We start from the raw sequence: 17,227 nt of genomic DNA, 5'->3' as shown, positions 1-17,227 counted from the left end.
GTGAGATAGAGAATCTTGGCTTCCCTGCTTTCTAGCCAGGTGACCTCAGAAACGTAACCTCTTTGTGCTTCAGTTTCCTTTTATCTAAACTAGTTCTAATGGTACAAATCGCTTAGCCTTGCTGGGAGTGTTAAATGATATCACTCATGGGAAGTAAGTAGAAAGAATCGTGCTGCAGGTAGAAGTGCTCAAGGAAGATTGGCTCCTATCCGTGGAGGCTTATTCAAAGTGATATAAACTAAACATATGTGCTTTAAATAACTCCATCATAATCCTGGGAACCTGCACCCAACTTCAGAATGTTGCTGCTAGGAATTTTCCAGGTTCCAGAGAAAGCACTCGGGTCTGAAACTTGGAAGGAAGGGCATTATTTTTGAGACACCAGGCTCCTGCTTGGAAATATCTAAGTTAATGGGCTTCTGTATCTCTGATGCTTGAGGGTTCCTGGATGGAGAAGTGTCCCAAGGGGCTTTCTCAGGAGACACAGCCCCGGGATGCTCAGTTCTGGGAAGATCCCTTTCCTCCTCTCCAGGGCTAAGTGTGTGCTGCACAAGAGACTTTGACAAACTCTAAGAGACCCCATTGGATTGGGCAAATCTGCTGCAAAAGACCTCTTTTAAGTGTTGAAAAGCAAAGATGTCACCTTGAGGACTAAGGTGCACCTGACCCAAGGCATGGTGTTTTCTGTCATCTCATGTGCAAGAGCTGGACAATGAATAAGGAAGGCTGAAGAACTGATGCCTTTGAATTGTGGTGTTGGCACAGAATATTGAATATGCCATGGACTGCGAAAAGAAGGAACAAATCTGTCTTGGAAGAAGTACAACCAGAATGCTCCTTAGAAAGAAGGATGGTGAAACTATGTCTTACATACTTTGGACATGTTGTCAGGCGGGATCAGCCCCTGGAGAAGGACATCGTGCTTGGTAAAGTAGAGGGTCAGCGAAAAAGGGGAAGATCCTCAACGAAAGGGACTGACACAGTGGCTGCAACAATGGGCTCAAGCATGGCAACAATTGTGAGGGTGGCACAGGACTGGGTAGTGTTTTGTTCTGTTGTGCATAGGGTCGCTATGAGTCGGTACTGACTCAACGGCATCTAACAACAACAATGAGACCCCGGGGGCAACTGGACTGGATTGAGTTGGAATCCATATCTGAGTCTTTAAAATGGAGATAAGAATGGTAACCACTTTATAGAATGTTGTTAGGATTAAGTGTAATCATACATTTCGAACACTTAGCCCCGTTCCTGGGGCATAGTAAGTGCTCAGTGTTAGCCATTCTTGTTATTATTTGAAGAGTAGTGTTACTCAGAAGATAAATCTATAGTATCAAAATATATTTATTAGGTTTTAATAGTAAGTACTTGAAATACTTGGTTAGAAAGCTATAAAGTTTTGACTTTCTTGTGGCCACAGAATGAAGTGAGCCAAGGACACAAGTGGAGTCTGAGCCAGGGGTACTGAGGTCTTGGCTAAAGAAACATGGCCCAAGTGTCCCTTCTTGGTTGCTTGAGTTTTGAGTTGCTTCCCTATGTTAATGACTGCTTGATGAGCTAAGCTAGGTACAGATGAAGTAAATAGTAACCAGAGGTTGGGCACCATGTTGTTCAGGAGCCCCACCTGGAGGAAGAAGTTGGGAAGGAACAGTTAAGGGCCAGTTACTGAGATGACATGGGTAAGAATGAGAGTTCTAGACAAGGAGTTGCCTTAGGCCTGGAGTTTGAAAGCCTCTTAGGCAAGTAACCCAACCAGTTGCCCTTGAATGGCAACCCCATGTGTGTCAGAGCAGAACTTTGCTCCACAGGAATTTTCAATGGCTGATTTCTCAGAAGAAAATATCCAGGCCTTTCTACTATTAGCCTTTCAGTTAGCAGCTGAGCACATAACCATTTGCACCACCAAGGGACTCCACTTGGATGTATATCCGCCTGTAATTTCTCTTCCAGGCATGGCTGAAAGAAAACAAAAACAGTTGCCCTTGAGGGCAACTGAGCTGAGACTGTGAAAATGAACCTCATCCCTTCTTCTGCACTGCTTGTCCTTGCCACAGTGTGAAGTACACTTTGGATTGAGAGGTGGTGGCAGTTACTGCTCTAGTGGCTTCTGTGAGTGGCCAGAGAATGGGGCAGTCTACCGCCTCGTTGCATTCCCTGCCCTTCTTCTATATAGGGTGTTTTAGGAAGTCAGCAGTATTATCACTACGGCTGTTGTTGTATTGCCACCACCACCATCAACAGTTATAAAGCTGAAAAGGGTATTGGTTGGGTCAGGAAACTATCATTGACTACTCAGACTCCTCTAGTTAGATCAAAGAAGAAAAGAAGAGAAAAAAGACACTGAGAGACCAGGATGAACACCGAAGTACTTTTATTCAGGAGGAAAGGCTGGAGAAGGCAGTGAGAAGTGTTCAGCATGCAACAACCCACTCACACCCCACCTCCAAGACTATTCTTGATGGTCTACTCTGGGGTAAATATCCTGCAGGCAAAAAAAAATTTTTTTTTGCCTTTTTAAAATTTTATTGTACTTTAGATGAAGGTTTACAGAACACACTAGCTTCTCATTAAACAGTTAGTACACATATTGTTTTATGACATTGATTAACAACCCCACGACATGTCAACATTCTCCCTTCTCAATCTTGGGTTCCCTATTACCAGCTTTTCTGTCCCCTCCTACCTTCTAGTTCCTGTCCCTGGGCTGTTGTGCCATTTTAGTCTGGTTTTGTCTTATGGGCCTGTCTAATCTTTGGCTGAAGGGCAAATCTTGGGAGTGACTTCATTACTGAGCTAAAAGGTTGACCTGGGGCCGTACTGGGGGTTTCTCCAGTCTGTCAGACCAGTAAGTCTGGTATTTTTTTTTTTTTTTGTGAGTTAGAATTTTGTTCTACATTTTTATTCAGCTCTGTCCGGGACCCTTTATTGTGATCTCTGTCAGAGCAGTCAGTGGTGGTAGCCAGGCACCATCTAGTTGTACTGGACTCAGTCTGGTGGAGGCCATGGTAGATGTGGTCCATTAGTCCTTTGGACTAATCTTTCCCTTGTATGTTTAGTTTTCTTCATTCTACCTTGCTTCTGAAGAAGTGAGACCAATGGAGTATCTTAGATGGCTGCTCACAGGCTTTTAAGACCTCAGATGCTACTCACCAAAGTAGGGTGTAGAACATTTTCTTTATAAACTATGTTATGCCAGTAGAGCTAGATGTTCTCCGAGACCATAGTCCCCATAGCCCTCAGCCCAGCAATTCAGTTCCTCAGGGCATTTAGATGTGTCTATGGAGCTTCCATGACCTTGCCTTGTAAAGTCCTGCTGGCTTCCCCAGTATTGTGTACTGTCTTACCCTTCACCAAAGTTACCACTTATCTATTGTCTATTAAGTGTTTTTCCAACCCCACCTCTCTGCTCCCTCATAACCATTAAAAATTATTTCTTTTTGTGTATAAACCTTTTCATGAGTTTTTATAGCAGTGATCTCATACAATATTTGTCCTTTTGTGGTTGACTTATTTTACTCAGCATAACGCCCTCCAGATTCATCCATGTTTTGAGATGTTTTGCAGATTCATCATTGTGTGTATGTACCATACTTTATCCATTTATCTGTTGATGGGTATCTAGGTTGTTTCCATCTTTTTGCTATCGTGAAAAATCCTGCAGGCAAATTTTACACATTGTTTTATGTAATCCTCAGAACCACCCTATGACCTAAGGGTCATTGCACCCGTTTTGTAGATAAGGAAAAGAAGTTTCACAGAATTTAAGGAACTTGTCCAGTTTGGCCTAGCAAGAAAATGGGAGAGTGGAATTTGAACTCAGGTGTGTTTGGAACTAAAGCTCTCACTTCTCTAATTTATGCTTTGGGTTTCACCTCCCGGGGCTTTACTTTCCTTCTCAGTAAAATGGTGTAAAACTGATTCTAAGGCTATCCTTCTAGCTCCTAATGACAACAGGTGATGATTAAGTAAGTATTGGACAATGGGAAAGTATAGGAAAGAACCCAGTTTGATGAAGCAACAACTCTATGTCTGAATGTATGTCAGGGGCTGGCACCTGTCACAGGCAGCTTTGGGAAGGTAGAGATTGGGACCTCTAGGGTCTGTCATCCTCAGGCCATTTGTGTCCCATAGAAAGAACATTAAAAACACTAACCTCCCCTGTGACCACCTCTCCCTTCTCGTAGGCATGAACCCTGGATTCTTATTCCTGCTTCCTTCCTGGGAGAGACTCTGTCCTACCCAGCTAGCTTTGGGCCACCAGACAGAACTCTTAGCTCTTAAAGGGGCACTGCTAGGTTCTCCTTACCTCTAGATGCTTTTCCTTTTTTCCCTTTTCATCACATTGCTAACACCAGTACCAGGAAGTTCTTGGAAAACTAGCTGAAGATTTAATCTCCTTTTCTTCCTTTTTTTTTTTTTTTATTGTACTCTAGTTGAAGGTTTACAGAACAAACTAGCTTCTCATTAAACAGTTGGTACACATTAAACAGTTGGTACACATATTGTTTTGTGACATTGATTAACAACCCCACGACATGTCAACACTCTCCCTTCTCAACCTCGGGTTCCCTATTACCAGCTTTTCTGTCCCCTCCTGCCTTCTAGTCCTTGCCCCTGGGCTGGTGTGCCCCTTTAGTCCCGTTTTTCAGGCCTGTCTAATCTTTGACTAAAGGGCAAACCTCAGGAGTGACTTCATTACAAAGCTAAAAGGGTGTCTGGGGGCCATACTCTTGGGGTTTCTCCAGTCTCTGTCAGGACAAAGTCTGGTCTTTTTTGTGTGTGTGTGTGTATGTGTGTGAGTTAGAATTTTGTTCTACACTTCTCTCCAGCTCTGTCTGGGACCCTCTATTGTGATCCCTGTCAGAACAGTTAGTGGTGGTAGCTGGGTGCCATCTAGTTGTACTGGACTCAGTCTGTTGGAGTCCATGGTATTGGTCTCCTTTTTCATGTAGCCAGGCGAGCCTTGTTTCTCTGAGAATTGTTGTGAATGACCCAACTATGAAAGTCTAAATCAAAACCCCTCAAATGCCTTGAAACCTTTACATTTTCACTGAACTGGCAATGTCAGCAGCACTGCTCTGTGGCCACTGCACTGGTAGGACTGTTAGGATTCAAACTGTCACCAGAGCGCCAGCAGGCTTCTCTGACCTCGCTGGTGATAGCAGAACTTTCTGCTGTCCAGCTCAAACTTGGACCCACTGGAAGACCTCCAAGGGCAATTCGTTTTTTTTCCAATAAAAACCTTCATGGATGATCCACTTTGAGAAAAAGAAATCAACTTTATTGAGATATAATTTACATATTAAAATATACCATTTTATGTGTACAGCTGATGATTTCTGACATGTTTATGCACCTGTAGAATCACTATCATAATCAATAAGTAGAAATTTCCATCATCCTGAAAAGTTCTCCATGCCCCTTCTTGGTCAATTTTATACTGACCCCTAGTTCCAGCATCTACTAATCTGCTTTCTCTCACTAAGGATTAAATTTTCTTTTTCAGAGTTTCGTATAAATGAAATACAGTATGTGCTCTTTAGCCTCTTGCTCCTTCCACCCAGGATGCTGAGATTCATCGGTGGCATTGCATGCATCACAGATGATTTTCATTATTGCCGAGTGGCTTTCAATTGTATGAATGTAGTACAATTTGATTATCCATTTCTTTGTTAACAGATACTTGGATTGTTTCTAGTTTTTGGTCAGTACTAATAAAGCTTCTATGAACATTCACATGCAAGTCTTTGTGTAGACGTGTTTTTATTTCTTTTGGGTAATATTTCGGAGTGAAATTGCCTAGGTGTGTAGTATGCATATATTTACAATGATTTCCCAAAGGGGTTGCACCATTTTAAATTTCCTCCAGCAATGAATGAGTTTCGGTTGCTCCACATCCTTGCCAACACTTGGTACTGTTAATCTTTTTAATTTTAACCATTTTATTGGGCCCCTAGTAGGTTTACTTTGCACTTCCCTGATGACTAATGAGGTCTCTGGGTAGTGGAAGTGATTTGTAATTGGCTGCTAACCTAAAGGTTGGTGATTTGAGGCCACCAAGGGGCACCTGGAAGAAAGGCCTGGTGATCTGTTTCTGTAAAGATTACAGCCAAGAAACCCCTATGGAGCAGTTCTACTCTGTAATACATGGGGTCACCATGAATTGGAATAGACTCGACGGCAAAAGGTTTTAAAATGACTAATGATGTTGAGCAACTTTTCCGATGCTTATTGGCTTTTCGTATATTCGTTTGTGAAGTGTCTGTTTAAATCTTTTTCCCACTTCTTATTGGGTTATTTATCTTTTTATTATTAAGTTATAAAAGTTATTTATATATTATAGGTATAAATTCTTTGTCAGATATATGTGTTGTGGGTATTTTTCTTAAAGAACTGAAGTCTAATTTCTCAAGATTTTCATTGTATGGTTCATGCTCTTAGTGCCCTAAGAAATTGTTGCCTGGCCCCAAGATTGTGAAGATTTTCTTCTAGAGGTTTTATAGTTTTAGCATGTACACTTAGGTCTATAATCCATTCTGAGTTAATGTCTGTGGTGCAGTGAGGTAAGGGTCGAGGTAAGTTATTCTTCCATATGAATATCCAAGTTGTTTCAGCACCATTCCTTATCTTGGCATCTTTGTGAAATATCAACTGATCATACATATAGGGGTCTATTCCAAGACTCTTCATTCTCTTCTGTAGATCTGTGTCTGTCCTTAGAAAATATTACACTGTCTTGATTACTCTTACATGGCAAATTTTATTTCCAAAAATGACCATAACAATATCTCTGGTCCCACATGCTCTTCCAGAACCTTGCCGCTCCTACACCATCAAGAGGTACAGTCAATATCCCCACTTCCTAAACCTGGATGGGAATTTGTGAGCCTCAATACAGTATAGCAGAAGTGATACTACAGGATTTCTGAGGCTAGGTCATAAAAAGTGATAAAGCTTCTCTATCTGTATCTGGGCATACAATAGGTTTACTACTATTCTCTATCTGTCTATTAGGATATGCACCTTCGGAACCATTTACTGACATGTAAAAGTTTGATTACCTGGCATCTACCATGCTGCAGAGTCCACGTGGAGAACCCATGTAGAGATAGAGAGAAATGCCTGAGGAACTCCAGCATTTCCAGTTCCCAATTGTTTAAGTCTTCCTAGTGCAGGTGAGACCTGTGAGTGAAGGAGCCTTGGGGTGACCCCAGCCCCAGTACTGTCTGACCGCAACTTTATGAGAGACCGTAGCTGACTAGGTGAGCTGGTCCAAATTCCTGACCCACAGAAACCATGAGATATAATGGGTGGTTATTGTTGTTCCGAGACAGTAAATTTTGGGATGATTAGTAATATAACAATAGTAGTAGCTTAACAATTAATCTTGCACAGAGTAAGTCCTTCAACTTTGTTCTTTTTCAAAACAGTTTCAGCCATTCTACTTTTTTTTTTTGCATTTTCATATAAATTTTAGAATAAGCTAGGTAATTTCTATAAAAAGCCTATTGGGATTTTGACTGGGATTTTATTGAATCTATAAAATGATCTGGAGAGAATTTTTTTTCTTGACAAGGTTAAGTCTTCTGATCTAGAACATAGTATATATCTCAATTTATTTAGGTATTCTTTAGTTTTCCTCAGCAATATTTTGTAATTTTTAGTATATAAGTCTAGAATACATTTTGTTACATGTATCTCTAAATATTTTATGTTTTTGGATGTGATTGTATATGGTATTATTTGTTTAATTTCAATGTCCAAATTTTTCTTGGTGGTATATACAAATGCAATTAAGTTTTGTATATTGATCTTACATTCTCTAACCTTGCTAAAGTCAGGAAGCTTGTTAATTGATCCCTTACGGTATTTTTAAGTATATAATTAGGTCACCTGAAAATAAAGAGTTTTACTTATGCCTATCCAATTTGTTTGCCTATTATTTCTTCATCTTGCCTTACTGAACTGGCCAGTACAATGTTGAATAGAAGTGGCAAGGATAACCTTGCCTTGTTCCCAATTTTAGGGGAAGTGTTCATCATGTTAACTCTACGTTTTTCATAGACACTCATTATCAGGCTAAAGAAACTCCCTCTGTTCTTAGATTTTTTTGGAGTTTTAAAAATTAAGAATGGTTTTAAGCTTTGTCAAACCCTTTTTCTACATCTTCTGAGAAAATCATCTGGATTTTCTCTTTTAGTCTGTTAATATGGTGAAATACAGAAATTGCACTTTGAATGTTAAGTATTTAATCACTTGGTCCACGATGTATTACCTTTTTTATACATTGCTGGGCTTGGTTTGCTGAAGTTCTGTCAGATTTTTGCATTTATATCATGAAGGATATCAGTCTCTAGTTTTCAATTCTTGCAATGTGTTTGTCTGGTTTAGGCACTGAGGCGATTTTGGTCTCATAAAATAAGTTGGGAAGTGTTTCCTCCTCCTGTATTTTCGTGTCGAATTGGTAGGATTTTTTTCCTAATGTTTCATAGAATTTATCATTAAAGGTATCTGGGTCTGGAGATTTCTTTGTGAGAAAATTTTTAACTACAAATTTATTTTCTTTAACAGATACAAGGATACTGGTATTTGCTGTTTCTTCTTAAGTCAGCTTTGGTAATTTGTGTCTTTCAAGGTATTTGTCTATTTAATCTAAATTGTTGAATTTACTGGCATACATTTTTTCCATAAAATTCTCTTATGCCCTTTTTTCTTCTCTCATTTCTGACATTGGTAATTTTCCCAAATAAAAGAATGTCTATTATAGGCTCTGATATGCTAAGCTAGTACTTCTCAAGCTTAATGTACATACAAACTACCTGTGGAGCATGTTAAAATGCAGTTTCTGATGAAGGCTGGATCCTAAGATCTAAATTTCCAACACACTTTTACGTGATACTAATGCTGTTTATCTGAGGACTACATTTTGAATTACAAGACTTCTACTCTCTAGAATAAAGGTAGTGACTCTGCGCTCCCACAAGGGGGTGCAACGGGCAAGCATTTCTACTGGTATTTCTACAAGTATTGAGTGAATATATGCTGCGTGCTTTTCAGCAGATGTTTTGCTAATTATTATTTATATCATCAAGCAGGCACAGTATATAACGCAGTATTCTAAAAATAGAATTTCATATAAGCTATATCTTCTAAAAAATTTACCAAGATTATGTTCACAGAAACTGGAAACATTTCATATCTCTATGCTTAAAACCTGTTACTGTCCAGTCGATTCCACTCATAATAACCCCATAGGACAGAGGAGACCTTCCCATGGGGTTTTCAAGGCTGTAATCTTTCTGGAAGCAGACTGCCACATTTTTCTCCCACACAGTGGCTGGTGGATTGGAACTGCCGACCTTTCTGTTAGCAGCCAAGCTCTTAACTGTGCCACCGGGGCTCCTTTCTCTATGAGTTGTTGTTAGGTGCCGTGGAGTTGGTTCCGACTCATAGGACCCTATGCACAACACAGCGAAACACTGCCCGGTCCTGCGCCATCCTCACAATCGTTGTTATGCTTGAGCTCATTGTTGCAGCCACTGTGTGAATCCACTTCGTTGAGGGTCTTCCTCTTTTCCGCTGACCCTGTACTCTGCCAAGCATGATGTCCTTCTCCAGGGACTGATCTCTATGATTAGAAGTGTGAAATAAGAATAGTACTAAAATTTTTTTAGATATGAAGTTTATGAAAGATTTGAAAATAATAGAGTGATAATAAAAGTAACGGTGATAATAACAGTCATTTATCGATACCTATTGTATTTGGGGAAACCCTGGTGGCGTAGTGGTTATGTGGTACGGCTGCTAACCAAAGGGTCGCAGTTCGAATCCTCCAGCTGCTCCTTGGAAATTCTATGGGGCAGTTCTACTCTGTCCTATAGGGTCGCTATGAGTTGGAATCGACTCAAGGGTAATGGGTTTGGTTTTTTTGGTTATTATATGTGGGGCTCTGATGGTACAGTGGTCAAGAACTTGGCTTAAGAGCTCGGTAGCTAACCATAAAGGTCACCAGTTTGAATCCACCAGCTGCTCCTTGGAAAGTATATGGGGCAGTTCTACTCTGTCCTGTAGTGTCGCTAGGAGTCTGAACCGACTTGATGGCAACAGCTTTTTTGTTTTTAATTTTACGTGTGGTATTATGTTTAATCTTTCATAAAATTGTTTCATTTAACCACCTCAACAATCCCCTGAGATAGGTAATATTTCCGTCATGTTACAGGCAAGGAAACTGAGATTTAGAGACGTTAAATAAAATGCCTAAGGTCTAGAGGTCGTAAGTTGTTGTTGTTAGGTGCCGTCCAGTCGATTCTGACTCATAGCGACCCTATGTCACTATATGCTTGAGCCCATTGTTGCAGTCACTGTATCAATCCATCACCTTGAGGGTTTTCCTCTTTTTCACTGGCCCTCCACTTTAGTAAGCACTATGTCCTTCTCCAGGGACTGGTCCCTCCTGGTATCATGTCCAAAGTATGTGAGATGAAGTCTCCTCATCCTCACTTCTAAGCAGCAATCTGGCTGTACTTCTTCCAAGACAGATTTGTTCATTCTTTTGGCAGTCCATAGTATATTCAGTATTCTCCGCCCATACCACCACTCAAAGATTTCATAGTGGGAAGGTAGAATTTGAATATGATCCATCCAAAGTCCACACTCTTCTGTGCACTGTGCTGCTTCCTGGAAGTTTTCTATTGGGACTTAGAGCAGTGGTCTATGATTCTTGATTTTCCATACTCCCCCCTTTTTAAATTGAGATATAATTCACATACCATAAAATTCCCCCTTTTAAAGTGCACAATTGAGTGGTTTTTAGTATAATCACAAGGTTATGCAACCACCATCACTATCTAATCCCAAAACATTTTCATTACCCCCCAAAGAAACCCTATAGCCATTAGCAGTCACTCCCTGTTTTCCCTTCCCCCAAGTTCCTGGCAACTACTAATTTTTCTGTTTCCATGGATTTGCCTATTTTTGTAATTTCCTATAAATGGAATCATATCATATGTGGCCTTTTGTGTCTGGCTTCTTTCACTGAATACAGTATTTTCAAATTTATCCACATTGTAGCATGTATCAGTACCTCATTCCTTTTTCCAGGTGAATAATATTTCCTTGTACGGATATACCTCATTTGGTTTACCCATTCATCAATTGATGGACATTTGGATTGTTTCCATTCTTTGGGTATTATGAATAATGCTGCTATCAATATTCAGGTACAGGTTTTTGTGTGAGCATAGGTTTTAATTTCTTTTGGATATACACCCAGGAATGGAGTCGCTGGGTCATATAACCAAAAAACCAAACCCGTTGTTGTCAAGTTGATTTCAATTCATAGAGGCCCTATAGGTCAGAGTAGAACTGCCCCACAGGGTTTCCAAGGAGTGGCTCGTGGATTCAAACTGTCAAACTTTGGTTACCAGCTGCCCTCTTAACCACTGTGCCATCAGGGCTCCACTGGGTCAAATGGCAGCTTTATATTTAACTTTTTGAGGAACTGTCAAACAATTGTCCACAGTGGCTGCACCATTTTACATTCCCACTAGCAACGTTTGAGAGTTCCAATTTCTCCACATCCTCGCCAACACTTGTTATTGCCAAACTCCTGGGATATCAAATTAACTGAAGGAGAATTCACCAAATTCTAAAAAAAAATTCAAAATAAGATTCAGTTTAATTTTTTTTTTAAACAATGAGTGAGCTTCTGCACACTGCTATGAAAAGATCACTGAACTGGGCTTCTCTATCAATGACTAGCTGTGTGACCCTGTACTGTCATCTAGCCCTTTAGGTCCTCAACTGGAGAAATGAGATAAGGAACCATGACTGGTTTCCCTGGTAGTCCTGCCATGAAGCTAAAACAAAGTCACTAAGGCCTGAGAAAGCACTTTTAGAAACAAGTAATGGCAGGGGCAGAGTTACCATGAAGTTACTGAAGTGTAAGGGTCAGTACCCCTCACTTGCATGGGCCCTTTCCAAGGTCCTAGTTTCTTTTCACTCCATAACCCTTCTCCTCTCCCTGATTGGCCAGGGCCAAGAGCATATTAAGCAGGAGCAGGTAAGTTGAGCTGGGTTCTAATTGATTTGTTTCTAATAAGATGAGCCCTAAATGGCAAGAAAGTCATGGAAGTATCTTCTTACATTCAACTACAAACTGTATTGCACCTAGGACCTCTACTAGGTGCTGGGAATAGGCTATTGACTAGAATAATTTTTTTCTCTCACTAACACACCACCTTCACTCAGTCCTGCCTATGATCTCTTCACTGCAGCTGGACAGAACCACTGGCTGCTTCTCACCTTTGTTATGAAAGAGTCAGGGAGGCATAAAACATTTTTTTTTTATTTTTTAGTAAGAGGTTGATAAAATCAATATAAGGAAGTGGTTGAGAATATGAGCTCTAGAGTCAGACAGTGCTGGGTTCAAATCCTTTTTTGCTATTACTAGCTGTGTGCTCATGGGTAAGCCACTTAACTTCTCTAAGCCTTAGTTTCCTCGTCTGTAAGTGGATAATAATAATATCTACCTGATAAATTTTTTGGATGTGTAAATCCCTTAGCACAGTGCCTGACATTAGGGTTTATCTGTTTTCTAGTGTAATTATTCATAGCACCCCTCTCACTATCAAAATGTCTTAGTTTGGCTGATAAATTGTAGGGTCACAGCTAGCTGCCCCTCTATATACGTGTGAGTGTTTTTAGAAAGATCATCCTGGATGCAAGCTGGAGAATGAATTTAATGCTCAGTGGTTAAGAGGTCAGTTGCTAACCAAAAGTCAGCAGTTTGAATCTATCAGCTGCTCATTGGAAACCCTAGAGGACAGTTCTACTCTGTACTATAGGGTCAGTATAAGTCAGAATCGACTCAGTGGCAACGGGTTTGATTTTTGGTTTTGAAACTAAAAACAGGAGTCCTGATGGTGCAGCGGTTAAGTGCTTGGCTACTAACTGAAAGGTTGGTGAAACCATCAGCTGTTCCATAGGAGAAAAGACCTGGCGATCTGCTCCCATAAGAATTTCAGCCTAGGTAACCCTATGGGGCAGTTCTACTCTGTCCTATAGGGTCTCCATGAGTCAGAACCAACTCAACAGCACACAACAACAGACTAGAAACAGAGGTCAGATAGAAAAGGCCTGAACCAGGCAGGTAGGTACTGACTGGAGAAACAGCAAAGAGGTTTTTTTTTAAAGGAATTAGCATTGATATAACTAGTAGCTAATAAGATGCTTCCAAAATTATGCTAATGTTTCTGACTTAGGTGACCAAATAGATGGTAACAGGTATTTTGCCAAGGTGGGGCTACAGAAAGTAGCACAGATTTGGGAAGAAAGCATATAGGATACTATATTAGTTTCCTTGGGCTGCCGTAACAAAACACCATAAACTGGGTGGCTTTAAACAGTAGAAATATATTGCCTCACAGATCTGAATGCTGAGAGTCCAAGATCAGGGTGCTAGCTATGTTGATTCCTTCCGAAGCTTTGAGGGAGAATCTGCTCCATTCCTCTCTCCTGGCTTCATATGGCTCCAGGCATTCTTTGGCTTGCAGCTGCAGTGTCACATGGCACTCTTTCTCTGACTCTCTGTGTCTGCTCTCCTCTTTTATAAGGACACTAGTCATACAGGATTAGGACCCACCCTACTCCAGTATGACCTCATGTTAAACTACCTGATAATATCTACAAAGATGTTATTTTTATTATTAAACAGGGTCATATTTATAGGTACAGTGTTAGGACTTTAACATGTCTTTTTGTGGGACACAATTCAATCTATAACAGATGGCAAATTTTGGACATACTGACGTTGAGATGTCTGAGGACCCACAGAAGCTGTGGTGGCGCAGTGGTTAAGAGCTACAGCTGCTAACTGAAAGGCTGGCGGTTCGAATTCACCAGCTGTTGCTCCTTGGAAAGCCTACGGGGCAGTTCTACTCTGTCATACGGTTGCTATGAGTCAGAATCGACTTGATGGCAATGAGTTTGGTTTTTGGTTTGGAAGGAACACAACATTAAATTGTTCACTACAGAATCAAAACAGAATGTGAAGTTCAGGGAGAGGCCAGGTCTAGAGATGGAGATATGGGTCTTATCTGTATGAGTGAGCCAACAAGATCACTCAGGGGGAGAAATGAAAAGTGAAAAGAGATGAGGGCTGAAGACCAAACCTGGGGAACTTGGACAGCTAGGAGTCCATGAAGGATGTTGTAGCCTGAGAGGCCAGGGAAACCAGGGGAAACAAGGGGCACAAAGGCTGAGAGTTTCAAGAAGCAACAAGTTGTCAACAGTGTCAGTGCTTTGGAGAGATCAAATACAATGAGGACACAGAAGTGCTATTGGATTTGTTAATATGAAAGTTATGGTTTCTTGGGAAAGAAAGGTTCTGTCTAGTGGTGGGAGTGGAAACATTGTAGCTAAGTTTGAATGGCAGCTAAGGAGGAATAAAGAGTTAAGTGAAAATTTATAAAATTTCTCAGAATCATGTGGATTCGAGCAAAATTCATAATTCTGAGAATCCAAATCATCCATTAAAATTTATTATATAACATACCAAAACTTATGGGATGTGGCAAAGAAAGTACTCAGAGTGAAACTTATAGCAATAAATGATTACATTGGAAAAAAGTTCTCAAATTAATAGCCTAATTCAATAACTGCAGAAACTAGAAAGAGAAGAGCATACTAAGCTTAAATCTACCAGAAAAAAAGAAATAACAAAGATCAGAGCATAAATAAATAAAAATGAAAACAGAAAAACAATAGAAATAATCAATAAAACCAGAAGTTGGTTCTTTGAAAAGATCAATAAAATTGATAGACCTTTAGCCAAATTGACAGAGAGAAGACACAAATAACCAAAATAAAAAATGAAAGAGGGGACATTATAGCTGACCTACAGAAATAAGAGAATTATAACTGTATGGCAAAAAATTGGATAACCTAGATGAAATGGAAAAATTTTTAGAAGCACACAACCTACCCAAATTGACTCAAGAGGAAACAGAAAGTCTCAACAGACCCATAACAAGTGAAGAAATTGAATCAATGATCAAAAGCCTCCCAACAAAAAAAGTTCTGGACCAGATGGTTTCACTGGGGAGTTCTACCATACATTTGGAGAGTTGACACCAATACAGCTTAAACTCTTCCAAAAGATAAAGAAGAAAGGAATACTCCCTGATTCATTCTATGAAGCAAATATAACCCTGATATTCAAACCACAAGAAAAGAAAACCACAGGCCAATATGCTTTATGAATGTAGATGCAAAAATCCTCAACAAATTACTAGCTGACAAAATCAAGCAGCATATTAAAATAATCGTGTACCATGACAAGTGGGATTTATACCAAGAATGCAGGGATAGTTTAGCATAAGAAAATTAATCAATGTAACACACCACATCAATAGAACAAAGGAAAAGAGCCACATGATCATCTCTATGGATGAAGAAAAAGCAGTTGATAAAATCCAACACTCTTTCTTGATTAAAATCCTAAAGAAGACTGGAATAGAAGGGAAATTCCTCAATATGATTCAGGGCATAGATGAAAAGCCAACAGCCAACATTATACTTAATGGAAAAAAGACTGAGAGCTTTCTCCTTGAAACCAAGAACAAGACAAGGGTGCCTGGTCTTTTATTCAATATTGTATTAGAAGTCCTAATCAAAGCAATAAGACAAGAAAAGAAATAAAAGGTATCCATATTGGAAAAGAAGTAAAATTATCTCTATTCGTGGCTGATATGATCTTGTATATAGAAAATCCACAAAAAAAACTTCTAGAGTTAATACAGGAATTCAGCAAAGTTGCAGGGTACAGGGTCAACAAATGAAAACCAGTTGCGTTTTTATACACCAGCAATAAGAAATCTGAAAGATAAATTTGGGAAATGAGTCATTTACAATAGCAACTAAGAGAATAAAATACCTAGGAATAATTCTAACCAGAGATGGGAAGAACTTAAACAATGAAAACCAGAAGACACTGCTGAAAGAGATTAAAGAAGGCTTAAATAAATGGAAAGATGTTCTATGTTCATGGATTAGAAAACAATGCTGTTAAGGTGTCAATACTACCAAAAAAGATCTATAGATTCAATGCAATCCTGATCAAAATTCCAACAGCCTTCCTTACAGAAATAGAAAAACCAATACTCAGCTTTATATGGACTGGCAAAAGACCCCAAATAAATAGAGCAAAATTGAAAGAGAAGTACAAAGTAGGAGGACTCATATGTCCTGATTTTAAAACATACTCTACAGCTAGGGTAATCAAAACAAGCCTGGTACTAGTATAACAAAAGACACATAGACCGATGGAATAGAATTAAGAGTCTAGAATAAACCCACACATCTATGGTCAACTAAGTCCATTTGATGGGGGAAAGGAGAGTCTCTTCAATAAATGGTGTTGGGAAAATTGAATTTCCACACGTGGAAGAAAGCGAACAGGATCCATGCCTTATACCATACACAAAAACAAATTCAAAATGGATTAAGGACTTAGTGTGCAAACAAAACCGTAAAATTCTTAGAAGACCAAGCAGGGGCAATGCTTTCAACAATGGATTATCTAATATAATAACAAAAGCACAAACAGCAAAAGATGAAATAAATAAATAGGTCCACATAAAAATTAAAAACTTTTGTTCATGAAAAGACTGTACCAAAAAAGTGAAAAGACAAGCTATCGAATGGGAGGATATCTTTGGAAACCATATATCTAATAACCAATGTATATATAAAACTCTGATAACAACAAAAAGACAAACAACCCAATCATAAAATGGGCAAAGGACTTGAATAGACTTTTCACCAAAGAGGACATTCAAATGGCCACCAAACACATGAAAAGATGCTCAGCATCATTAGCCATCAGAGCAATGCAAATCAAAACCACAATGAGATACCATCTCACTCCCACTAAGATGGCTAAGATAAAATAAACAAACAAAAACCCAGAAAATAACAAATGTTGACGAGGATGTGGGGAAACTGGAACTCTTACCCATTGCTGGTGGGAATGCAAAATGGTATAGCCATTGTGGAAAACAGTGTGGCAGTTCCTGAAAAAACTAAAAATGGAACTACCATAATAAAAAAAACCCAGCAATTCCACTCATAGGTATATACCCAAAAGCCTTGAAAGCAGAGACTCAAAAAGAGACTTGTACATCAATGTTCATTGCAGCATTATTCACAATAGCCAAAACGTAAACAG

The sequence above is a fragment of the Loxodonta africana genome, chromosome 9 (genome assembly GCF_030014295.1).
Source record: "Loxodonta africana isolate mLoxAfr1 chromosome 9, mLoxAfr1.hap2, whole genome shotgun sequence".
Taxonomy (NCBI): Eukaryota; Metazoa; Chordata; class Mammalia; order Proboscidea; family Elephantidae; genus Loxodonta; species Loxodonta africana.
Note: the sequence above shows the minus strand (reverse complement) of the source record.